We start from the raw sequence: 24,739 nt of genomic DNA, 5'->3' as shown, positions 1-24,739 counted from the left end.
AGTTTTACAGCGGTTACATGGATACACGGGCAGGCAGCTTGGTGGTGAGTGGAGGAGTATTTAAAGTATGGACCGCAGACAGGCTTCGAAGGCCTAACACAATAAAATGGGCTGGCTGTAGGCACTTTAAAATTGGTTCCAGGGGTACACGGGCAGCAGTGGTCTGGTCAGTGGAGGACTAGTGGAAGTATGGACCGCAGACAGGCTTCGAAGGCCTAACACAATAAAATGGGCTGGCTGTAGGCACTTTAAAATTGGTTCCAGGGGTACACGGGCAGCAGTGGTCTGGTCAGTGGAGGCCTAGTGGAAGTATGGACCGCAGACAGGCTTCGAAGGCCTAACACAATAAAATGGGCTGGCTGTAGGCACTTTAAAATTGGTTCCAGGGGTACACGGGCAGCAGTGGTCTGGTCAGTGGAGGCCTAGTGGAAGTATGGACCGCAGACAGGCTTCGAAGGCCTAACACAATAAAATGGGCTGGCTGTAGGCACTTTAAAATTGGTTCCAGGGGTACACGGGCAGCAGTGGTCTGGTCAGTGGAGGCCTAGTGGAAGGAGGGACCGCAGACAGGCTTCGAAGGCCTAACACAATAAAATGGGCTGGCTGTAGGCACTTTAAAATTGGTTCCAGGGGTACACGGGCAGCAGTGGTCTGGTCAGTGGAGGCCTAGTGGAAGGAGGGACCGCAGACAGGCTTCGAAGGCCTAACACAATAAAATGGGCTGGCTGTAGGCACTTTAAAATTGGTTCCAGGGGTACACGGGCAGCAGTGGTCTGGTCAGTGGAGGCCTAGTGGAAGGAGGGACCGCAGACAGGCTTCGAAGGCCTAACACAATAAAATGGGCTGGCTGTAGGCACTTTAAAATTGGTTCCAGGGGTACACGGGCAGCAGTGGTCTGGTCAGTGGAGGCCTAGTGGAAGGAGGGACCGCAGACAGGCTTCGAAGGCCTAACACAATAAAATGGGCTGGCTGTAGGCACTTTAAAATTGGTTCCAGGGGTACACGGGCAGCAGTGGTCTGGTCAGTGGAGGCCTAGTGGAAGGAGGGACCGCAGACAGGCTTCGAAGGCCTAACACAATAAAATGGGCTGGCTGTAGGCACTTTAAAATTGGTTCCAGGGGTACACGGGCAGCAGTGGTCTGGTCAGTGGAGGCCTAGTGGAAGTATGGACCGCAGACAGGCTTCGAAGGCCTAACACAATAAAATGGGCTGGCTGTAGGCACTTTAAAATTGGTTCCAGGGGTACACGGGCAGCAGTGGTCTGGTCAGTGGAGGACTAGTGGAAGTATGGACCGCAGACAGGCTTCGAAGGCCTAACACAATAAAATGGGCTGGCTGTAGGCACTTTAAAATTGGTTCCAGGGGTACACGGGCAGCAGTGGTCTGGTCAGTGGAGGACTAGTGGAAGGAGGGAGCGCAGAAAGGCTTCAAAGGCCTAAAATAACAAACAATAGGCTCATGGCAGTTTTACAGCGGTTACATGGATACACGGGCAGGCAGCTTGGTGGTCAGTGGAGGAGTAGGGACCGCAGACAGGCTATCAAAGGCCTAAAATAACAAACAATAGGCTCATGGCAGTTTTACAGCGGTTACATGGATACACGGGCAGGCAGCTTGGTGCTGAGTGGAGGAGTAGTGCAAGGAGTGTCTGTCCCAGTACTCCCAAAATATAAATAGATGTTAATGTCTCGCAAAACAACCAAAACAAAAAAAAAGATGGCATACTTAGGTACAGGGGTGGGCTCATCTGCTGTGTTTCTGACATAGTAATTTGGCAGTAACTATTTAATGGTGCCAATATAGGACACAGACACAGACTACTTTAAGTTGCATCATAGATGTCTACAAATTTGTATTGTCAGTGCCAGACATTGAATGATGTCAGCGAATAGACTAAAGATTGGTGGAGCTGTGCGACATAATTTTGCACGTAGTACAGCCCAGTTTGAGCTGGGGTAGGGGGGAACTCTCTTGAGGCCGGCGGGACCGCCCCAGGGCCACTCATGTTACAACGGTGTGTCTGACGTTGGGTGCGCACCACCACCGCCAGAGACACTACATTGTACTATGAGGGACCCAGTAGCAATGCCGTCAACCAAAAGCGAGCACACCCACCTCTTCAGACAAACAGCAGTCTCACGGGTGCTTGCGCCAAGTCGCGATACCACGGCCCCGTGTGGGGAGTTTGGCCATTTAGGGAGGTGTAAACATGTCGTATGCTGTACAATCTGCAGCAGCAAATTAGACATTAGAAAAGTAATTCACAGGCAAGAGCTTTTCATAGGAAAGCTAGGTGTCGGCCGGGCAAGGTGGGGCAAAAGATTTTGAAATCCAGTTGTGGTTCATTTTAATGAATGTTAGATCGTCAACATTTTGGGTAGCCAGACGAGTCCTTTTTTCGGTTAATATTGACCCTGCAGCACTGAATACTCTTTCTGATAGGACACTTGCTGCCGGGCAAGCAAGCTCCTGCAATGCATATTCTGCCAATTCTGGCCAGGTGTCTAATTTGGAGGCCCAGTAATCAAATGGGAATGACGGTTGAGGGAGAACATCGATAAGGGATGAAAAATAGTTAGTAACCATACTGGACAAATGTTGTCTCCTGTCACTTTCAATTGATGCAGCAGTACCTGTCCTGTCTGCGGTCATAGCAAAATCACTCCACAACCTGGTCAGAAAACCCCTCTGTCCAACGCCACTTCTGATGTGTGCACCCCTAACACTCCTAGTCTGCTGCCCCCTGGAGCTCGTGTGAGAACGATCACGTGCGCTGTGTGCTGGGAATGCCTGAAGCAAACGGTCAACAAGAGTTGATTGTTTGGTTGCTAATATTAGTTCCAAGTTCTCATGTGGCATAACATTTTGCAATTTGCCTTTATAGCGTGGATCAAGGAGGCAGGCCAACCAGTAATCGTCATCGTTCATCATTTTCGTAATGCGTGTGTCCCTTTGTAGGATACGTAAGGCATAATCCGCCATGTGGGCCAAAGTTCCACTTGTCAAATCTCCGGTTGTGATTGGTTGAGGGGCAGTTGCAGGCAAATCTACGTCACTTGTGTCCCTCAAAAAACCAGAACCCGGCCGTGACACGCAACCAATTTCCTGTGCCCCCGTGAAAGTTTCCGCATTAAAAATATACTCATCCCCATCATCCTCCTCGTCCTCCACCTCCTCTTCGCCCGCTACCTCGTCCTGTACACTGCCCTGACCAGACAATGGCTGACTGTCATCAAGGCTTCCCTCTTCCTCTGGTGCAGACGCCTGCTCCTTTATGTGCGTCAAACTTTGCATCAGCAGACGCATTAGGGGGATGCTCATGCTTATTACGGCGTTGTCTGCACTAACCAGCCGTGTGCATTCCTCAAAACACTGAAGGACTTGACACATGTCTTGTATCTTCGACCACTGCACACCTGACAACTCCATGTCTGCCATCCTACTGCCTGCCCGTGTATCCTCCCACAAATAAATAACAGCACGCCTCTGTTCGCACAGTCTCTGAAGCATGTGCAGTGTTGAGTTCCACCTTGTTGCAACGTCTATGATTAGGCGATGCTGGGGAAGGTTCAAAGACCGCTGATAGGTCTGCATACGGCTGGCGTGTACAGGCGAACGTCGGATATGTGAGCAAAGTGCACGCACTTTGAGGAGCAGGTCGGAGAACCCAGGATAAGTTTTCAATAAGCACTGCACCACCAGGTTTAAGGTGTGAGCCAGGCAAGGAATGTGTTTCAGTTGGGAAAGGGAGATGGCAGCCATGAAATTCCTTCCGTTATCACTCACTACCTTGCCTGCCTCAAGATCTACTGTGCCCAGCCACGACTGCGTTTCTTGTTGCAAGAACTCGGACAGAACTTCCGCGGTGTGTCTGTTGTCGCCCAAACACTTCATAGCCAATACAGCCTGCTGACGCTTGGCAGTAGCTGGCCCATAATGGGACAACTGGTGTGCAACAGTGTCATCTGCCGATGGAGTGGTTGGCCGACTGCGTTCTGTGGAAGAGCTGTAGCTTCTGCAGGAGGACGAGGAGGAGGAGGAGGGGGTGCGAACGCCTACAGCCAACTGTTTCCTAGACCGTGGGCTAGGCACAACTGTCCCTAAATTGATGTCGCCTGTGGACCCTGCATCCACCACATTCACCCAGTGTGCCGTGATGGACACATAACGTCCCTGGCCATGCCTACTGGTCCATGCATCTGTAGTCAGGTGCACCTTTGTACTCACAGATTGCCTGAGTGCATGGACGATGCGCTGTTTAACATGCTGGTGCAGGGCTGGGATGGCTTTTCTGGAAAAAAAGTGTCGACTGGGTAGCTCGTATCGTGGTTCAGCGTACTCCATCAGGGCTTTGAAAGCTTCGCTTTCAACTAACCGGTAGGGCATCATCTCTAACGAGATTAGTCTAGCTATGTGGGCGTTAAAACCCTGTGTACGCGGATGCGAGGATAAGTACTTCCTTTTTCTAACCAGAGTCTCATGTAGGGTGAGCTGGACTGGAGAGCTGTAGATCGTGGAACTTTCGGGTGTGCCGGTGGACATGGCAGACTGAGAGACGGTTGGAGACGGTATTGTTTCCGCCGGTGCCCTACATGCAATATTTCCTCCTACAAAACTGGTGATTCCCTGACCCTGACTGCTTTTGGCTGGCAAAGAAACCTGCACAGATACTGCCGGTGGTGCGGAAAATGGTGGCCTTACAGTGACGGAAGGGATGTTGCGTTGCTGACTAGCTTCATTGGCCGAGGGTGCTACAACCTTGAGGGACGTTTGGTAGTTAGTCCAGGCTTGAGAATGCATGGTGGTTAAGTGTCTATGCATGCAACTAGTATTTAGACTTTTCAGATTCTGACCTCTGCTTAAGCTAGTTGAACATTTTTGACAGATGACTTTGCGCTGATCAGTTGGATGTTGTTTAAAAAAATGCCAGACTGCACTCTTCCTAGACTCTGATCCCTTTTCAGGGATTGCAGACTGAGCTTTAACCGGATGGCAACGCTGTGCTCCAACAGGTTTTGGCTTTGACACGCGTTTTGGTCCAGATACGGGCCCGGCAGATGGAACCTGTTGCGATGTTGATGCCTGCTGCGGCCCCTCCTCCACCTCCGCTTCTGAACTACTGCCGCCTGCACCCTGTTCCCCCAATGGCTGCCAATCGGGGTCAATAACTGGGTCATCTATTACCTCCTCTTCGAGCTCGTGTGCAACTTCGTCTGTGTCACTGTGTCGGTCGGTGGTATAGCGTTCGTGGCGGGGCAACATAGTCTCATCAGGGTCTGATTGTGGATCTGTACCCTGAGAGGGCAATGTGGTGGTCTGAGTCAAAGGAGCAGCATAGTACTCTGGCTGTGGCTGTGCATCAGTGCACTCCATGTCAGAATATACTTGTAATGGGCATGGCCTGTTAAATGTTTCACTTTCTAAGCCAGGGACGGTATGTGTAAAGAGCTCCATGGAGTGACCCGTTGTGTCGCCTGCTGCATCCTTCTCTCTTGTTGTAGTTTTTGCTGAGGAGGACAAGGAAGCGACTTGTCCCTGACCGTGAACATCCACAAGCGACGCGCTGCTTTTACATTTACCAGTTTCGGAAGAGGAGGCAAAAGAGCTAGAGGCTGAGTCTGCAATGTAAGCCAAAACTTGCTGTTGCTGCTCCGCCTTTAAAAGCGGTTTTCCTACTCCCAGAAAAGAGAGCGTTCGAGGCCTTGTGTAGCCTGACGACGAAACTGGCTCCACAGCTCCAGACTTAGGTGGAATATTTTTATCCCCACGACCACCTGATGCTCCACTACCACTACCATCATTACCAGCTGACAATGAACGCCCACGACGACCTCTTGCACCAGACTTCCTCATTGTTTTAAAATCTTAACCAAAGTAACTTTATTTGTTGCTATCAAACAACTTACACGGTGAGCTATAACTTCAGTATGATTTCAATATCCCTTAACAGGTTGGTGAGACCACAAGGAAAATCAGGCACAATGTTACACACTCTGTTTTCTGTGGCACAAAATCACAGAGATGACACACACGCAGGACTGTCACTCAAGCACTAATGTCAATATTAATCTCCCACCTAATTTATTTATTTTTTTTTCTCAGGGAGACTTTAGAAACCAAATAATATTAAAAAAAAAAAAAAAAAGGCTTTCTATGGCCCACAATTAGAGAGAGAGAGGTGGCACAACCAGGAGTCAAGACTGGCGCACAAGCTGAAAGGGCAATATTACTCTCCCACTGTTTTTTATGTTTTTTTTGTTTTTTTCAGGGAGACTTTAGAAACCAAATAATATTAAAAAAACCAAAAAAAAAAAAGGCTTTCTATGGCCCACTGAATGAAAGGGAGAGAGGTGGCACACCCAGGAGTCAAGACTGGCACACAAGCTGAAAGGGCAATATTACTCTCCCACTGTTTTTTTAGGTTTTTTTTTTTTTTTCAGGGAGAATTAGAAACCAAATAATATTAAAAAAAAAAAAATAGGCTTTCTATGGCCCACTGAATGAAAGGGAGAGAGGTGGCACACCCAGGAGTCAAGACTGGCACACAAGCTGAAAGGGCAATATTACTCTCCCACTGTTTTTTTATGTATTTTTTGTTTTTTTCAGGGAGACTTTAGAAACCCAATAATATTTAAAAAAAAAAATAAATAGGCTTTCTATGGCCCACTGAATGAGAGGGAGAGAGGTGGCACACCCAGGAGTCAAGACTGGCACACAAGCTGAAAGGGCAATATTACTCTCCCACTGTTTTTTTAGGTTTTTTTTTTTTTTCAGGGAGACTTTTGAAACCAAATAATATTAAAAAAAAAAAAAAAAAAAAATATAGGCTTGCTATAGCCCACTGAATGATAGCGCACACACAGCAGTGGCACACAAGCCCTGACTGAGGCCAATATTTTTCTCCCACTGATTGATGTAGTGTTTCTGTGTTGAGGTAGATTTTAGAACACAAATCACGGAAAAAATAAATAGGCTTTCTATGGCCCACTCAGTGAGAGATGGCACACACAGGGATGGCACTGTAGCAGAAATGCCAATCTTAATCTCCCACAAAAAAAAAACAAAAAAAAAAAAAAACTGTCCTACAATTACTATCTCCCTGCAGTAATGTAAGCCAGGTATGGCAGGCAGCAATAGGAGTGGACTGATGCACAAATTAAATAAAAAGTGTGGACAAACAAAAAAGATAGCTGTGCAGAAAGGAAGGAACAAGAGGATATGTGCTTTGAAAAAAGCAGTTGGTTTCCACAGTGGCGTACACACAGCAATACAGCTATCACGGAGCCTTCTAGGGCAGCCCAATGAGCTACAGCGCTGAGGGGAAAAAAAAAAAAAAATAGCTTCCACTGTTCCTGCACACCGAAGGTGGTGTTGGACAGTGGAAATCGCTGCAGCACAAGCGGTTTGGTGGTTAGTGGACCCTGCCTAACGCTCTCCCTGCTTCTGACGAAGCGGCAGCAACCTGTCCCTAAGCTCAGATCAGCAGCAGTAAGATGGCGGTCGGCGGGAACGCCCCTTTATAGCCCCTGTGACGCCGCAGACAGCAAGCCAATCACTGCAATGCCCTTCTCTAAGATGGTGGGGACCAGGATCTATGTCATCACGCTGCCCACACTCTGCGTTCACCTTCATTGGCTGAGAAATGGCGCTTTTCGCGTCATTGAAACGCGACTTTGGCGCGAAAGTCGCGTACCGCATGGCCGACAAGCACAGGGGTCGGATCGGGTTTCATGAGACGCCGACTTAGCCAAAAGTCGGCGACTTTTGAAAATGATCGACCCGTTTCGCTCAACCCTAGCGGTGACGTCACCGCTGTGCTTTAGGGCCGGCGCTTACACAGTGCAGGGAAGCGGACGCCGGGGGACGCGGCAGACACTGGAATGTAAGTATGTACTGTTTTTTTTTTTTTACATTTACACTGGTAACCAGGGTAAACATCGGGTTACTAAGCGCGGCCCTGCGCTTAGTAACCCGATGTTTACCCTGGTTACCCGGGGACTTCGGCATCGTTGGTCACTGGAGAGCTGTCTGTGTGACAGCTCTCCAGCGACCACACAGCGACGCTGCAGCGATCGGCATCGTTGTCGATATCGCTGCAGCGTCGCTTAATGTGACGGTACCTTTAACCATTCATCTGGGGGGGGGGGACGTGACAGAAAGAGCAAGCTGGAGCAGCAACTTGAGGTGGATCGAGACGTCCAGGAGCGAATGAAGGAAGAGGGTGAGATGGTTGCGAGTGACTGTGAGCTGCTCTTCAGGGGAGTCGTGTTGCCTGCAAAGGTGTTCTGCTTGCTTCGGCCTGTAAACTGGCCACCAGGTTGCCGGCGGTTGCTTCCAAGCCCGCAGGAGGCGCTGGTCCTGTTGAAAAGAAGCCTAGTATTAAAAGTAAATAAGCAACAATGCTGGAGGCCCACGGTGATGAGAAGGATGCTGGCAGTTTGCAAGGATGGAATAGCGCAAGAGTGAAAGCAAATGACAAGAAGAAAGAAGCATGTGTGCCCTTGTGAAAGGGAATGGAAAAAAGGCATAGAGGAGAGTGACCCCTGCTGGTGGAAGGAAGGAAAAAGCAAAAGCCTACAGCACCTGGTATTCCCAGGCGGTCTCCCATCCAAGTACTAACCAGGCCCGACCCTGCTTAGCTTCCGAGATCAGACGAGATCGGGCGTGTTCAGGGTGGTGTGGCCGTAGGCAGAGACAAGCCTCTCACTTGCTGCTTTTCTACTTTGCACTCTGGCTGCCCTGTCCTGTCCAGTCCAGTGCTCAGCAAGAGGCTTTTTTGTGCTTTCCTTTCTCTTCACGGACTTGTGGGGCTTGGGGCTTCCAGCCTCTAGGTTGCTTAAGGTCGGTGTCTGGCAAGGAGCCGCTCTATACTAGCCGAGCAAGATGTCATCAAAACTGTCTACAGCACCTGGTGTTCCCAGGAGGTCTCCCATCCAAGTACTGTCCAAGCCCAGCCCTGCTTTGCTTCCGAGATCGGACGAGATCGGGCGAGATCGGGCGTATCCAGGGTGGTGTGGCCAGTAGACGCTGCTTGGCCCATCGCCTGGCCAGCCTTCCTCAGGCTCGCGTGGTGGCGAGAACTCTGACCATGTGGAGGCGGGCTCCGAAGGGCCCATGCAAAGGCTGGGCTGCCCCTATAGGCGTTGTTTGTTTTGCAGTGAAACACCTGCCGCAGCAGGGCCTGAGCATCAGGTGTCTTTAAAAATGGCTCGACGCAGGGTCTCCTGCAGGCTAAAGGTACCGTCACATTAAGCGACTTAACAACGATAACGATAGCGATCTGTGACGTTGCAGCGTCCTGGATAGCGATATCGTTGTGTTTGACACGCAGCAGCGATCTGGATCCTGCTGTGATATCGCTGGTCGTTGCTGAAAGTCCAGAACTTTATTTGGTCGTCAGATCGGCGTGTATCGTCGTGTTTGACAGCAAAAGCAACGATGCCAGCAATGTTTTACAATGGTAACCAGGGCAAATATCGAGTTACTAAGCGCAGGGCCGCGCTTAGTAACACGATATTTACCCTGGTTACCATTGTAAAAGTAAAAAAAAAACACTACATACTCACCCTCTGATGTCTGTCACGTCCCCCGGCGTCCGCGCTGCTGCTCATAGCTTTCTGCACTGACTGTGTCAGTGCCGGCCGGAAAGCAAAGCACAGCGGTGACGTCACCGCTGTGCTTTAGGGCCGGCGCTTACACAGTGCAGGGAAGCGGACGCCGGGGGACGCGGCAGACACTGGAATGTAAGTATGTACTGTTTTTTTTTTTTACATTTACACTGGTAACCAGGGTAAACATCGGGTTACTAAGCGCGGCCCTGCGCTTAGTAACCCGATGTTTACCCTGGTTACCCGGGGACTTCGGCATCGTTGGTCACTGGAGAGCTGTCTGTGTGACAGCTCTCCAGCGACCACACAGCGACGCTGCAGCGATCGGCATCGTTGTCGATATCGCTGCAGCGTCGCTTAATGTGACGGTACCTTTAACCATTCATCTGGGGGGGGGGGACGTGACAGAAAGAGCAAGCTGGAGCAGCAACTTGAGGTGGATCGAGACGTCCAGGAGCGAATGAAGGAAGAGGGTGAGATGGTTGCGAGTGACTGTGAGCTGCTCTTCAGGGGAGTCGTGTTGCCTGCAAAGGTGTTCTGCTTGCTTCGGCCTGTAAACTGGCCACCAGGTTGCCGGCGGTTGCTTCCAAGCCCGCAGGAGGCGCTGGTCCTGTTGAAAAGAAGCCTAGTATTAAAAGTAAATAAGCAACAATGCTGGAGGCCCACGGTGATGAGAAGGATGCTGGCATTTTGCAAGGATGGAATAGCGCAAGAGTGAAAGCAAATGACAAGAAGAAAGAAGCATGTGTGCCCTTGTGAAAGGGAATGGAAAAAAGGCATAGAGGAGAGTGACCCCTGCTGGTGGAAGGAAGGAAAAAGCAAAAGCCTACAGCACCTGGTATTCCCAGGCGGTCTCCCATCCAAGTACTAACCAGGCCCGACCCTGCTTAGCTTCCGAGATCAGACGAGATCGGGCGTGTTCAGGGTGGTGTGGCCGTAGGCAGAGACAAGCCTCTCACTTGCTGCTTTTCTACTTTGCACTCTGGCTGCCCTGTCCTGTCCAGTCCAGTGCTCAGCAAGAGGCCCTTTTGTGCTTTCCTTTCTCTTCACGGACTTGTGGGGCTTGGGGCTTCCAGCCTCTAGGTTGCTTAAGGTCGGTGTCTGGCAAGGAGCCGCTCTATACTAGCCGAGCAAGATGTCATCAAAACTGTCTACAGCACCTGGTGTTCCCAGGAGGTCTCCCATCCAAGTACTGTCCAAGCCCAGCCCTGCTTTGCTTCCGAGATCGGACGAGATCGGGCGTATCCAGGGTGGTGTGGCCAGTAGACGCTGCTTGGCCCATCGCCTGGCCAGCCTTCCTCAGGCTCGCGTGGTGGCGAGAACTCTGACCATGTGGAGGCGGGCTCCGAAGGGCCCATGCAAAGGCTGGGCTGCCCCTATAGGCGTTGTTTGTTTTGCAGTGAAACACCTGCCGCAGCAGGGCCTGAGCATCAGGTGTCTTTAAAAATGGCGCGACGCAGGGTCTCCTGCAGGCTAAAGGTACCGTCACATTAAGCGACTTAACAACGATAACGATAGCGATCTGTGACGTTGCAGCGTCCTGGATAGCGATATCGTTGTGTTTGACACGCAGCAGCGATCTGGATCCTGCTGTGATATCGCTGGTCGTTGCTGAAAGTCCAGAACTTTATTTGGTCGTCAGATCGGCGTGTATCGTCGTGTTTGACAGCAAAAGCAACGATGCCAGCAATGTTTTACAATGGTAACCAGGGCAAATATCGAGTTACTAAGCGCAGGGCCGCGCTTAGTAACCCGATATTTACCCTGGTTACCATTGTAAAAGTAAAAAAAAAACACTACATACTCACCCTCTGATGTCTGTCACGTCCCCCGGCGTCCGCGCTGCTGCTCATAGCTTTCTGCACTGACTGTGTCAGTGCCGGCCGGAAAGCAAAGCACAGCGGTGACGTCACCGCTGTGCTTTAGGGCCGGCGCTTACACAGTGCAGGGAAGCGGACGCCGGGGGACGCGGCAGACACTGGAATGTAAGTATGTACTGTTTTTTTTTTTTTACATTTACACTGGTAACCAGGGTAAACATCGGGTTACTAAGCGTGGCCCTGCGCTTAGTAACCCGATGTTTACCCTGGTTACCCGGGGACTTCGGCATCGTTGGTCACTGGAGAGCTGTCTGTGTGACAGCTCTCCAGCGACCACACAGCGACGCTGCAGCGATCGGCATCGTTGTCGATATCGCTGCAGCGTCGCTTAATGTGACGGTACCTTTAACCATTCATCTGGGGGGGGGGGGGACGTGACAGAAAGAGCAAGCTGGAGCAGCAACTTGAGGTGGATCGAGACGTCCAGGAGCGAATGAAGGAAGAGGGTGAGATGGTTGCGAGTGACTGTGAGCTGCTCTTCAGGGGAGTCGTGTTGCCTGCAAAGGTGTTCTGCTTGCTTCGGCCTGTAAACTGGCCACCAGGTTGCCGGCGGTTGCTTCCAAGCCCGCAGGAGGCGCTGGTCCTGTTGAAAAGAAGCCTAGTATTAAAAGTAAATAAGCAACAATGCTGGAGGCCCACGGTGATGAGAAGGATGCTGGCATTTTGCAAGGATGGAATAGCGCAAGAGTGAAAGCAAATGACAAGAAGAAAGAAGCATGTGTGCCCTTGTGAAAGGGAATGGAAAAAAGGCATAGAGGAGAGTGACCCCTGCTGGTGGAAGGAAGGAAAAAGCAAAAGCCTACAGCACCTGGTATTCCCAGGCGGTCTCCCATCCAAGTACTAACCAGGCCCGACCCTGCTTAGCTTCCGAGATCAGACAAGATCGGGCGTGTTCAGGGTGGTGTGGCCGTAGGCAGAGACAAGCCTCTCACTTGCTGCTTTTCTACTTTGCACTCTGGCTGCCCTGTCCTGTCCAGTCCAGTGCTCAGCAAGAGGCTTTTTTGTGCTTTCCTTTCTCTTCACGGACTTGTGGGGCTTGGGGCTTCCAGCCTCTAGGTTGCTTAAGGTCGGTGTCTGGCAAGGAGCCGCTCTATACTAGCCGAGCAAGATGTCATCAAAACTGTCTACAGCACCTGGTGTTCCCAGGAGGTCTCCCATCCAAGTACTGTCCAAGCCCAGCCCTGCTTTGCTGCCGAGATCGGACGAGATCGGGCGTATCCAGGGTGGTGTGGCCAGTAGACGCTGCTTGGCCCATCGCCTGGCCAGCCTTCCTCAGGCTCGCGTGGTGGCGAGAACTCTGACCATGTGGAGGCGGGCTCCGAAGGGCCCATGCAAAGGCTGGGCTGCCCCTATAGGCGTTGTTTGTTTTGCAGTGAAACACCTGCCGCAGCAGGGCCTGAGCATCAGGTGTCTTTAAAAATGGCTCGACGCAGGGTCTCCTGCAGGCTAAAGGTACCGTCACATTAAGCGACTTAACAACGATAACGATAGCGATCTGTGACGTTGCAGCGTCCTGGATAGCGATATCGTTGTGTTTGACACGCAGCAGCGAGCTGGATCCTGCTGTGATATCGCTGGTCGTTGCTGAAAGTCCTGAACTTTATTTGGTCGTCAGATCGGCGTGTATCGTCGTGTTTGACAGCAAAAGCAACGATGCCAGCAATGTTTTACAATGGTAACCAGGGCAAATATCGAGTTACTAAGCGCAGGGCCGCGCTTAGTAACCCGATATTTACCCTGGTTACCATTGTAAAAGTAAAAAAAAACCACTACATACTCACCCTCTGATGTCTGTCACGTCCCCCGGCGTCCGCGCTGCTGCTCATAGCTTTCTGCACTGACTGTGTCAGTGCCGGCCGGAAAGCAAAGCACAGCGGTGACGTCACCGCTGTGCTTTAGGGCCGGCGCTTACACAGTGCAGGGAAGCGGACACCGGGGGACGCGGCAGACACTGGAATGTAAGTATGTACTGTTTTTTTTTTTTTACATTTACGCTGGTAACCAGGGTAAACATCGGGTTACTAAGCGCGGCCCTGCGCTTAGTAACCCGATGTTTACCCTGGTTACCCGGGGACTTCGGCATCGTTGGTCACTGGAGAGCTGTCTGTGTGACAGCTCTCCAGCGACCACACAGCGACGCTGCAGCAATCGGCATCGTTGTCGATATCGCTGCAGCATCGCTTAATGTGACGGTACCTTTAACCATTCATCTGGGGGGGGGGGACGTGACAGAAAGAGCAAGCTGGAGCAGCAACTTGAGGTGGATCGAGACATCCAGGAGCGAATGAAGGAAGAGGGTGAGATGGTTGCGAGTGACTGTGAGCTGCTCTTCAGGGGAGTCGTGTTGCCTGCAAAGGTGTTCTGCTTGCTTCGGCCTGTAAACTGGCCACCAGGTTGCCGGCGGTTGCTTCCAAGCCCGCAGGAGGCGCTGGTCCTGTTGAAAAGAAGCCTAGTATTAAAAGTAAATAAGCAACAATGCTGGAGGCCCACGGTGATGAGAAGGATGCTGGCATTTTGCAAGGATGGAATAGCGCAAGAGTGAAAGCAAATGACAAGAAGAAAGAAGCATGTGTGCCCTTGTGAAAGGGAATGGAAAAAAGGCATAGAGGAGTGTTAGCCGGAGTATTACCACAGCAGCGCGTGTTACTTCATATAAGCAGCAGAATCCAACGTAAGGCAAACTGTGTTTAATATATGCAGCTTGAACTGGAACAAAATAAGAAAGCTTTGACAGTAACTACCGATATAATCTAGTCCATGTAACACATGTCTCTCTGTGAAGGAAACAGCAGCAGACTGATGCAATCAGTGAGTGTCCTGTGACCTTTTTTTTTTTTTATACAAACTTTAACAATCACAGCATAGCTGACAAATGAACACTCATAGACATTCAATGCAGACTACAACAGGAATGGAGTTGTTGCATTTAAACTTATTCCAACACCCCCACTCAACAACTGCTTATCCTGTTAGTCCCATTGCAGTTCTGAATTCTTCAAACTTGGCTCTTGACAATGGCTTTGTCAAAACATCTGCTAACATCTTGTCAGATTCACAGTAAACAAACTTTAGAACTTCACGCTCTACTAAGTCACGCAAGTGATGATGTTTAACATCAATGTGCTTTGTTCTTGCACTTATCCTTTCACTGCTGGCGAGCTTGATACATCCTTGGTTGTCCTCATAGATAACAGTTGGTTCAGCTAGTGGTTTGCCGAATTCTTCCAAAAGTTGCTTCAACCAAATTAACTCTTGACTTGCATGAGCAGCTGATGTATATTCTGCTTCTGTAGAAGACAATGCAACTGACACTTGTTTTCTACTCGACCATGAGATTGAAGTGTGTCCTAACTTGAACAAGTAACCACTTGTTGATCTTCGATCACTTGAGTCTCCAGCCCAATCTGCATCTACATATCCTCTGAGAATTAGATCTCCTGATGCAGAAATCTTTAGACTTAACTCTTGGGTTGCCTTAAGATACTGAAGAAGTCTCTTAATTGCATTCCAATCTCTTTGGCGTGGCTTGCTTACACGTCGGCAGAGAATTCCCACTGTGGCTGAGATATCTGGACGGGTTGTGGTTGCTATGTATAGAAGTGCCCCCACTGCTTGTCTGTAACTGTCATTTGTGGGTAGCAGATCTTCTTCTCCTTCCAATTTTAGGTAAGATGGATCCATTGGAGTTGATATGCCTTTGGCTTCTGACATTCCAAACTGGTTTAGAACTGTGGAGATTTTAGAATTTTGATTAAGAAGAAAACTTCCATCTTCCTCTCTCTGGATTTGGATTCCCAAATAGTATGTCACATCTCCAAGGTCCTTGGTCTCGAAATGCTTGTTCAGAATTTGACCTAGTTTTGAAATTTCTCTCTCTTCTTGATGCGCTATTATTACATCATCCACATATAGAATAACATACATCCAATCTTGTGATACACCTTTTGTATACAAACATGGATCCGCTTGAGACCTTTTAAATCCTTCGTCGATTAACACTTTGTTCATCTTAGTGTTCCATGCTCTTGCTGATTGCTTAAGGCCATAGAGAGATTTTTGCATTCTGCAAACAAGGTTCTCTTTACCCCTTTTAACATAGCCTTCTGGTTGAGTCATGTACAGCTCTTCTTCAATGTCTCCATGTAGAAAGGCTGTTTTGATGTCAAAATGTCTTACTTTCATCTGCTGAACAGCAGCTATGGATAATAAAGTTCTGAATGTAGTTTGCTTGGCAACTGGAGCAAAAGTAGCATCATAATCTTCACCATATTTTTGTGAATATCCTTTTGCGACCAATCTTGCTTTAAAACGGTGAATATTACCTTCGGAGTCATATTTGTTCTTAAAGACCCACTTACATCCAATTGCTTTCTTGCCTTGAGGTAGCTCTGTGAGCTCCCATGTTTTGAGCTTATGAAGGGATTCCATTTCTTCATCAGCAGCTTTTATCCATTTTTGCTTCTTATGAATAGGCAGTTTTTGCATTTCCTGCCATGACTGTGGCTCTTCTTCTGGAATTGATCTGACCATATAAGAAAGGCGTTTAGCTGGAATTCCTTTATTTGATCTTTCTGATCTTCTGATCTCCTGAGGTTGGCTTGGTTCTTCTGTTTCTTTTTCAGTACTTTCAGAGCATATCCAGACTTCAGTATTTTCTTTGAGATTCTCTTCAATGTCTGGAATCACTGACTGAAATTCTTGTTCCTTAGGTTGAATTATTTGCGTAACCTCATGAAATTTGAGCGATACTGAGTTTTCATCAATCACTACATCTCTGCTGATTGTTACTGTGTTGGTCTGTGGATGCAGGATTCTGTATCCTTTCTGAGTTTCACTGTACCCCACAAGAACTCCTTCCTTTGCATGAGATTCCCACTTAGAACGTTTTTCTTTGGGAACATGCACAAAAGTTTTGCTTCCGAATATCCTGAGATGCTTCAGGTTGGGCTTCTCACAGTTCCATAACTCATATGGAGTTTTACTTGTAGCTTTACTTGGCAGTCGATTTTGAAGATAGGTAGCAGTCATGATGGCTTCTCCCCAATATGTTGTAGGTAGGTTTCCATCAAATAGCATACTTCTTCCACTTTCACAAAGAGTTCGGTTCTTTCTCTCTGCTGTGCCATTCTGCTCTGGGTTGTATGGAACGGTTGTCTGGAACACGATTCCATTCTTTTTCAGGATGGTTTGCACTTTACCACTTGTATACTCAGTTCCATTATCTGCTCGCAGTACCTTTGGTATTCTTCCAAATTTGTTAAGAACTGCAGCAAGATATTCTTCAAGTTTCTGTGGAACTTCATCTTTACTTTGAAGTAGGTAAGTAACAGTATATCTGGAATAATCATCAATGAATGTGAGAAAATATCTCTTCTTGCTGGGAGTAAGAACACTCATTGGACCACACACATCTGTATGTATCAAATCCAGTATCTGTGCAGATTTAGTAGTGCTTACTTTAGGAAACGATTTTCTGGACATTTTCCCTTTTAGGCAACTTGTGCACTTCATTGTTTGATTACACTGGTTGATTGCAATACCATTTGCAAGTTGAGCTAGTTTCTTTACTGCTTCTGGATCTCTGTGGCCTAGGCGTCTGTGCCACACATGAATACAGTCCTTATGAAAATCTTGTCTAGCACTGTAAACAGTTTCATTGCATTTCAGCTGATAAAGTTCATCTTTGATTTTTCCTTCGGCAAGGGTATGACCCTTCTTTGAAATGATGCATCTGTCATCCTTAAATGTAACTATATTTCCTTGTTGTGCAAGCTTCTTTACAGATAAAAGGTTACTTTCAAGTTTGGGAACATACAGCACGTCTTTAACTGGGATTTTTCTGACTTGTGCTGAGGATTGAACTTGACAATGGAAATAACCATCTCCTATTCCTTCTGATGTCATATAGTGACCATTAGCTAAAATTACCTTTTCAGACTTGCTTTCATCTAGATTAATGAAGAAATCCTTATCACGTGTCATGTGAGCAGTCGCTCCAGAGTCAATACACCAAACATGGTTTGCATATGGGCTTGTGCTGACCCCAAATGCAGTCGCAATACATGCATCTTCCTTCTTTACAGCTGTTTTAACCTTTTGATGACTGTCCTGCTTTTTAAACTGATTCATTCTTGCTTTCCACACTCTGCAGTCTGCTTTAAGGTGACCAGGCTTTTTACAGACAAAACATTCACGAGTTTCCTTTAAATGACTCTGAGCTTTAGAAAAGTACTGTGTCTTTAATGCTGTTTCTGCTTTGCATATATTATTGCTAATAGTCTCTGACTTTCTCTTGTATTCATCTGCAAGTTTCCCTTTCACATATTCTAGTGTGAGTTCATCATCTGGTCTGGCATCTAATGCAGTCACAAGCGTGTCATAACTTTCTGGAAGACCACTTAATAGTAATGCAGCAACATGAAAATCTTTAATTTCTTCACCAATACCCCTTAGGCGCTCCACAATCTCTAGGGTGTTTCTGATATAGTCCTGCATATGCTGGCCATCACTTAATTTAGACTGATACAGCTTTCTCATAAGATATAGCTTATTGCTGAGATTTGACCTTTCATGCACTTTCTGTAATTCTTCCCACATTTTCTTTGCAGTATCACATTTGCATACATGTACAATCTGGTTATCATCTATGCTGAGGGAAATAGTGCTTTGTGCTTTCTGATCAGTCTCTAGCCAATCACCCGGTACTGGGTCAGGCACAGGCTGTTCAATACATTTCCATGTACCCTCTCTTATAAGTAACATCTTTACCTTGAATTTCCAGGAGCTGTAATTGTGATTTGTGAGACTTGGCACTGTGTACTTCACTGCATTCCTTTCTGTAGACATTCTTGTCTCTTGTACCTCTTTTTTTTTGTTTGTTACTGGCCCTTTAAGCTGCGCTGTCCGGTGCTCTGTACACTGCGGTACCTTTGCGTTCCGGTGTCCTTGTATTCCGGGGGTTCCTCTGTGCTGTCTGCGCTTGGCTCGCTGCTTATTCCGGTGACTGGGCTTTTTACCATTTACTTTCCGGTGGCTGGGCCCATAACCTGTTAGCCGGAGTATTACCACAGCAGCGCGTGTTACTTCATATAAGCAGCAGAATCCAACGTAAGGCAAACTGTGTTTAATATATGCAGCTTGAACTGGAACAAAATAAGAAAGCTTTGACAGTAACTACCGATATAATCTAGTCCATGTAACACATGTCTCTCTGTGAAGGAAACAGCAGCAGACTGATGCAATCAGTGAGTGTCCTGTGACCTTTTTTTTTTTTTATACAAACTTTAACAATCACAGCATAGCTGACAAATGAACACTCATAGACATTCAATGCAGACTACAACAGGAATGGAGTTGTTGCATTTAAACTTATTCCAACAAGGAGAGTGACCCCTGCTGGTGGAATGAAGGAAAAAGCAAAAGCCTACAGTACCTGGTATTCCCAGGCGGTCTCCCATCCAAGTACTTACCAGGCCCGACCCTGCTTAGCTTCTGAGATCAGACGAGATCGGGCGTGTTCAGGGTGGTGTGGCCGTAGGCAGAGACAAGCCTCTCACTTGCTGCTTTTCTACTTTGCACTCTGGCTGCCCTGTCCTGTCCAGTCCAGTGCTCAGCAAGAGGCCCTTTTGTGCTTTCCTTTCTCTTCACGGACTTGTGGGGCTTGGGGCTTCCAGCCTCTAGGTTACTTAAGGTCGGTGTCTGGCAAGGAGCCGCTCTATACTAGCCGAGCAAGATGTCATCAAAACTGTCTACAGCACCTGGTGTTCCCAGGAGGTCTCCCATCCAAGTACTGTCCAAGCCCAGCCCTGCTTTGCTTACGAGATCAGACGTATCCAGGGTGGTGTGGCCAGTAGACGCTGCTTGGCCCATCGCCTGGCCAGCCTTCCTCAGGCTCGCGTGGTGGCGAGAACTCTGACCATGTGGAGGCGGGCTCCGAAGGGCCCATGCAAAGGCTGGGCTGCCCCTATAGGCGTTGTTTGTTTTGCAGTGAAACACCTGCCGCAGCAGGGCCTGAGCATCAGGTGTCTTTAAAAATGGCTCGACGCAGGGTCTCCTGCAGGCTAAAGGTACCGTCACATTAAGCGACTTAACAACGATAACGATAGCGATCTGTGACGTTGCAGCGTCCTGGATAGCGATATCGTTGTGTTTGACACGCAGCAGCGATCTGGATCCTGCTGTGATATCGCTGGTCGTTGCTGAAAGTCCAGAACTTTATTTGGTCGTCAGATCGGCGTGTATCGTCGTGTTTGACAGCAAAAGCAACGATGCCAGCAATGTTTTACAATGGTAACCAGGGCAAATATCGAGTTACTAAGCGCAGGGCCGCGCTTAGTAACCCGATATTTACCCTGGTTACCATTGTAAAAGTAAAAAAAACCCACTACATACTCACCCTCTGATGTCTGTCACGTCCCCCGGCGTCCGCGCTGCTGCTCATAGTTTTCTGCACTGACTGTGTCAGTGCCGGCCGGAAAGCAAAGCACAGCGGTGACGTCACCGCTGTGCTTTAGGGCCGGCGCTTACACAGTGCAGGGAAGCGGACGCCGGGGGACGCGGCAGACACTGGAATGTAAGTATGTACTGTTTGCTTTTTTTACATTTACACTGGTAACCAGGGTAAACATCGGGTTACTAAGCGCGGCCCTGCGCTTAGTAACTCGATGTTTACCCTGGTTACCCGGGGACTTCGGCATCGTTGGTCACTGGAGAGCTGTCTGTGTGACAGCTCTCCAGCGACCACACAGCGACGCTGCAGCGATCGGCATCGTTGTCGATATCGCTGCAGCGTCGCTTAATGTGACGGTACCTTTAACCATTCATCTGGGGGGGGGGGACGTGACAGAAAGAGCAAGCTGGAGCAGCAACTTGAGGTGGATCGAGACGTCCAGGAGCGAATGAAGGAAGAGGGTGAGATGGTTGCGAGTGACTGTGAGCTGCTCTTCAGGGGAGTCGTGTTGCCTGCAAAGGTGTTCTGCTTGCTTCGGCCTGTAAACTGGCCACCAGGTTGCCGGCGGTTGCTTCCAAGCCCGCAGGAGGCGGTGGTCCTGTTGAAAAGAAGCCTAGTATTAAAAGTAAATAAGCAACAATGCTGGAGGCCCACGGTGATGAGAAGGATGCTGGCAGTTTGCAAGGATGGAATAGCGCAAGAGTGAAAGCAAATGACAAGAAGAAAGAAGCATGTGTGCCCTTGTGAAAGGGAATGGAAAAAAGGCATAGAGGAGAGTGACCCCTGTTGGTGGAAGGAAGGAAAAAGCAAAAGCCTACAGCACCTGGTATTCCCAGGCGGTCTCCCATCCAAGTACTAACCAGGCCCGACCCTGCTTAGCTTCCGAGATCAGATGAGATCGGGCGTGTTCAGGGTGGTGTGGCCGTAGGCAGGGACAAGCCTCTCACTTGCTGCTTTTCTACTTTGCACTCTGGCTGCCCTGTCCTGTCCAGTCCAGTGCTCAGCAAGAGGCCCTTTTGTGCTTTCCTTTCTCTTCACGGACTTGTGGGGCTTGGGGCTTAAAGCCTCTAGGTTGCTTAAGGTCGGTGTCTGGCAAGGAGCCGCTCTATACTAGCCGAGCAAGATGTCATCAAAACTGTCTACAGCACCTGGTGTTCCCAGGAGGTCTCCCATCCAAGTACTGTCCAAGCCCAGCCCTGCTTTGCTTCCGAGATCGGACGTATCCAGGGTGGTGTGGCCAGCAGACGCTGCTTGGCCTATCGCCTGGCCAGCCTTCCTCAGGCTCGCGTGGTGGCGAGAACTCTGACCATGTGGAGGCGGGCTCCGAAGGGCCCATGCAAAGGCTGGGCTGCCCCTATAGGCGTTGTTTGTTTTGCAGTGAAACACCTGCCGCAGCAGGGCCTGAGCATCAGGTGTCTTTAAAAATGGCTCGACGCAGGGTCTCCTGCAGGCTAAAGGTACCGTCACATTAAGCGACTTAACAACGATAACGATAGCGATCTGTGACGTTGCAGCGTCCTGGATAGCGATATCGTTGTGTTTGACACGCAGCAGCGATCTGGATCCTGCTGTGATATCGCTGGTCGTTGCTGAAAGTCCAGAACTTTATTTGGTCGTCAGATCGGCGTGTATCGTCGTGTTTGACAGCAAAAGCAACGATGCCAGCAATGTTTTACAATGGTAACCAGGGCAAATATCGAGTTACTAAGCGCAGGGCCGCGCTTAGTAACCCGATATTTACCCTGGTTACCATTGTAAAAGTAAAAAAAAAACACTACATACTCACCCTCTGATGTCTGTCACGTCCCCCGGCGTCCGCGCTGCTGCTCATAGCTTTGTGCACTGACTGTGTCAGTGCCAGCCGGAAAGCAAAGCACAGCGGTGACGTCACCGCTGTGCTTTAGGGCCGGCGCTTACACAGAGCAGGGAAGCGGACGCCGGGGGACGCGGCAGACACTGGAATGTAAGTATGTACTGTTTGTTTTTTTTTACATTTACACTGGTAACCAGGGTAAACATCGGGTTACTAAGCGCGGCCCTGCACTTAGTAACCCGATGTTTACCCTGGTTACCCGGGGACTTCGGCATCGTTGGTCACTGGAGAGCTGTCTGTGTGACAGCTCTCCAGCGACCACACAGCGACGCTGCAGCGATCGGCATCGTTGTCGATATCGCTGCAGCGTCGCTTAATGTGACGGTACCTTTAACCATTCATCTGGGGGGGGGGACGTGACAGAAAGAGCAAGCTGGAGCAGCAACTTGAGGTGGATCGAGACGTCCAGGAGCGAATGAAGGAAGAGGGTGAGATGGTTGCGAGTGACTGTGAGCTGCTCTTCAGGGGAGTCGTGTTGCCTGCAAAGGTGTTCTGCTTGCTTCGGCCTGTAAACTGGCCACCAGGTTGCCGGCGGTTGCTTCCAAGCCCGCAGGAGGTGCTGGTCCTGTTGAAAAGAAGCCTAGTATTAAAAGTAAATAAGCAACAATGCTGGAGGCCCACGGTGATGAGAAGGATGCTGGCATTTTGCAAGGATGGAATAGCGCAAGAGTGAAAGCAAATGACAAGAAGAAAGAAGCATGTGTGCCCTTGTGAAAGGGAATGGAAAAAAGGCATAGAGGAGAGTGACCCCTGCTGGTGGAAGGAAGGAAAAAGCAAAAGCTTTAAAGCACCTGGTATTCCCAGGCGGTCTCCCATCCAAGTACTAACCAGACCCGACCCTGCTTAGCTTCCGAGATCAGACAAGATCGGGTGTGTTCAGGGTGGTGTGGCCGTAGGCAGAGACAAGCCTCTCACTTGCTGCTTTTCTACTTTGCAGTCTGGCTGCCCTGTCCTGTCCAGTGCTCAGCAAGAGGCCCTTTTGTGCTTTTCTTTCTCTTCACGGACTTGTGGGTTTTCCAGCCTCTAGGTTACTTAAGGTCAGTGTCTGGCAAGGCGCCGCTCTATTCTAGCCGAGCTGGGCAAGATGTCATCAAAACTGTCTACAGCACCTGGTGTTCCCAGGAGGTCTCCCATCCAAGTACTGTCCAAGCCCAGCCCTGCTTTGCTTCCGAGATCGGGTGTATCCAGGGTGGTGTGGCCAGTAGACGCTGCTTGGCCCATCGCCTGGCCCATCGCCTGGCCAGCCTTCCTCAGGCTCGCGTGGTGGCGAGAACTCTGACCATGTGGAGGCGGGCTCCGAAGGGCCCATGCAAAGGCTGGGCTGCCCCTATAGGCGTTGTTTGTTTTGCAGTGAAACACCTGCCGCAGCAGGGCCTGAGCATCAGGTGTCTTTAAAAATGGTTCGACGCAGGGTCTCCTGCAGGCTAAACCATTCATCTGGGGGGGGACGTGACAGAAAGAGCAAGCTGGAGCAGCAACTTGAGGTGGATCGAGAAGTCCAGGAGCGAATGAAGGAGGAGGGTGAGATGGTTGCGAGTGACTGTGAGCTGCTCTTCAGGGTGGTCTTGTTGCCTGCAAAGGTGTTCTCTGCTTGCTTCGGCATGTAAACTGGCCACCAGGTTGCCGGCGGTTGCTTCCAAGCCCGCAGGAGGCGCTGGTCCTGTTAAAAAGAAGCCTAGTATTAAAAGTAAATAAGCAACAATGCTGGAGGCCTACGGTGATGAAAAGGATGCTGGCCTTTTTTTCAAGGATTAAATAGCGCAAAAGTGAAAGGAAATGAAAAGTAGAAAGAAACATGTGTGCCCTTGTAAAAGGGAATGGAATAAAGGCATAGAGGAGAGTGACCCCTGCTGGTGGAAGGAAGGAAAAAGCAAAAGCCTACTGCACCTGGTATACCCAGGAAGTCTCACATCCAAGTAATAACTAGGCCTCATCCTGCTTAGCTTCTGAGATCAGACAAGATTGGTAGTATCCCGGGTGGTGTGGTCAGTAGATGCTGCTTGGTCCATCACCTGGCCAGCCTTTTTCAGGCTCGCGTGGTGGCAAGAACTCTGACCATGTGTAGGCGGGCTCTGAAGGGCCAATTCAAAGGCTGGGCCTCCCCTACAGGTGCTGATTGTTTTGCAGTGAAACACCTGCCGCAGTAGAGCCTGAGCATCAGGTGTCTTTAAAAATGGCTCTACGCTGGGTCTCCTGCAGGCTAAACCATTCATCTGGGGGGACGTAAGAGAAAGAGCAAGCTGGAGCCGCAACTTGCGTCTGGTCGAAACGTCCAGGAGCGAATGAAGGAAGAGGTTCAGATGCTTGTGAGTGACTGCGAGCTGCTCTTCATGGAGGTCATTATGTCTGCAAAGGTGTTCTGCTTGCTTCTGCCTGTAAACTGGCCACCAGGTTGCCGGCAGTTGTCTCCAATTCCTCGGGAGGCGCTCATGCTGTTAAAAAGAAGCTGAGCATTAAAAGTAAATAAGCAACAATGCTGAATGCCTACGGTGATGAGAAGGATGCTTGATCTTGTCTCTGGGCCTTGGGTGACTGTACCTTCTTCCCACCTGATAGATACATTAATGATGAAGTGGATGTAACGCCCCCATGTAAGGGCAATGGGGTACTCGGTACCGGGTCCTTCGATTCTCAGTGGGGATGTCACGGTGGCCCGACCCGGTCCGTGGCCCTTTTGAGGGACGTCCAATAAAAGGGAAAGTTTGTACAATGTTCGTGACGCCACCTGTGGTATTTGGTCAGGATGACCGACGCTGCTTCTTTTCAGTGTTTCGAGGCTTAGTTGGATAGCTTCCAGGGCTGCACCTGGCACATAACTCTTCTTGGCCTGGGAAAGGTAGGATCCAGGGTCACACCCGGTGCCAGATAAACCCCATTGGTCTGTCTTTCGTGGATTGTCATATCATGTGCAGCGATGGAGGTCTGCGTA

The 24,739-nt window shown here is 49.4% G+C and overlaps 7 non-coding genes and 5 pseudogenes across 7 annotated transcripts; all 12 read right to left on the bottom strand.

The window, feature by feature from the left end:
- Positions 1–8,571: 8,571 nt before the first annotated feature.
- LOC143783682 (5S ribosomal RNA) lies at positions 8,572–8,690 on the bottom strand. Its single transcript, XR_013217354.1, has one exon. It is a non-coding gene; the product is annotated as a 5S ribosomal RNA (ribosomal RNA).
- Positions 8,691–8,896: 206 nt separating this feature from the next.
- Positions 8,897–9,026, bottom strand: LOC143784054 (5S ribosomal RNA; annotated as a pseudogene).
- Positions 9,027–10,431: 1,405 nt separating this feature from the next.
- On the bottom strand, positions 10,432–10,550 carry LOC143783590 (5S ribosomal RNA). Its single transcript, XR_013217294.1, has one exon. It is a non-coding gene; the product is annotated as a 5S ribosomal RNA (ribosomal RNA).
- A 206-nt stretch (positions 10,551–10,756) lies between these two features.
- LOC143783827 (5S ribosomal RNA) lies at positions 10,757–10,876 on the bottom strand. The gene has a single exon (XR_013217493.1). It is a non-coding gene; the product is annotated as a 5S ribosomal RNA (ribosomal RNA).
- Positions 10,877–12,284: 1,408 nt separating this feature from the next.
- Positions 12,285–12,403, bottom strand: LOC143783799 (5S ribosomal RNA). The gene has a single exon (XR_013217467.1). It is a non-coding gene; the product is annotated as a 5S ribosomal RNA (ribosomal RNA).
- A 206-nt stretch (positions 12,404–12,609) lies between these two features.
- Positions 12,610–12,729, bottom strand: LOC143784033 (5S ribosomal RNA). The gene has a single exon (XR_013217691.1). It is a non-coding gene; the product is annotated as a 5S ribosomal RNA (ribosomal RNA).
- Positions 12,730–18,908: 6,179 nt separating this feature from the next.
- LOC143783817 (5S ribosomal RNA) lies at positions 18,909–19,027 on the bottom strand. Its single transcript, XR_013217485.1, has one exon. It is a non-coding gene; the product is annotated as a 5S ribosomal RNA (ribosomal RNA).
- A 206-nt stretch (positions 19,028–19,233) lies between these two features.
- Positions 19,234–19,343, bottom strand: LOC143784076 (5S ribosomal RNA; annotated as a pseudogene).
- A 1,405-nt stretch (positions 19,344–20,748) lies between these two features.
- LOC143783533 (5S ribosomal RNA) lies at positions 20,749–20,867 on the bottom strand. Its single transcript, XR_013217238.1, has one exon. It is a non-coding gene; the product is annotated as a 5S ribosomal RNA (ribosomal RNA).
- A 206-nt stretch (positions 20,868–21,073) lies between these two features.
- Positions 21,074–21,183, bottom strand: LOC143784071 (5S ribosomal RNA; annotated as a pseudogene).
- A 1,406-nt stretch (positions 21,184–22,589) lies between these two features.
- Positions 22,590–22,708, bottom strand: LOC143784041 (5S ribosomal RNA; annotated as a pseudogene).
- Positions 22,709–22,907: 199 nt separating this feature from the next.
- Positions 22,908–23,017, bottom strand: LOC143784057 (5S ribosomal RNA; annotated as a pseudogene).
- Positions 23,018–24,739: the final 1,722 nt, after the last annotated feature.

The sequence above is a fragment of the Ranitomeya variabilis genome, chromosome 6 (assembly GCF_051348905.1).
Source record: "Ranitomeya variabilis isolate aRanVar5 chromosome 6, aRanVar5.hap1, whole genome shotgun sequence".
In the NCBI taxonomy this organism is placed as follows: domain Eukaryota; kingdom Metazoa; phylum Chordata; class Amphibia; order Anura; family Dendrobatidae; genus Ranitomeya; species Ranitomeya variabilis.
The sequence above is the reverse complement of the archived record's forward strand: the minus strand, read 5'-3'. Positions and strand labels throughout refer to the sequence as shown.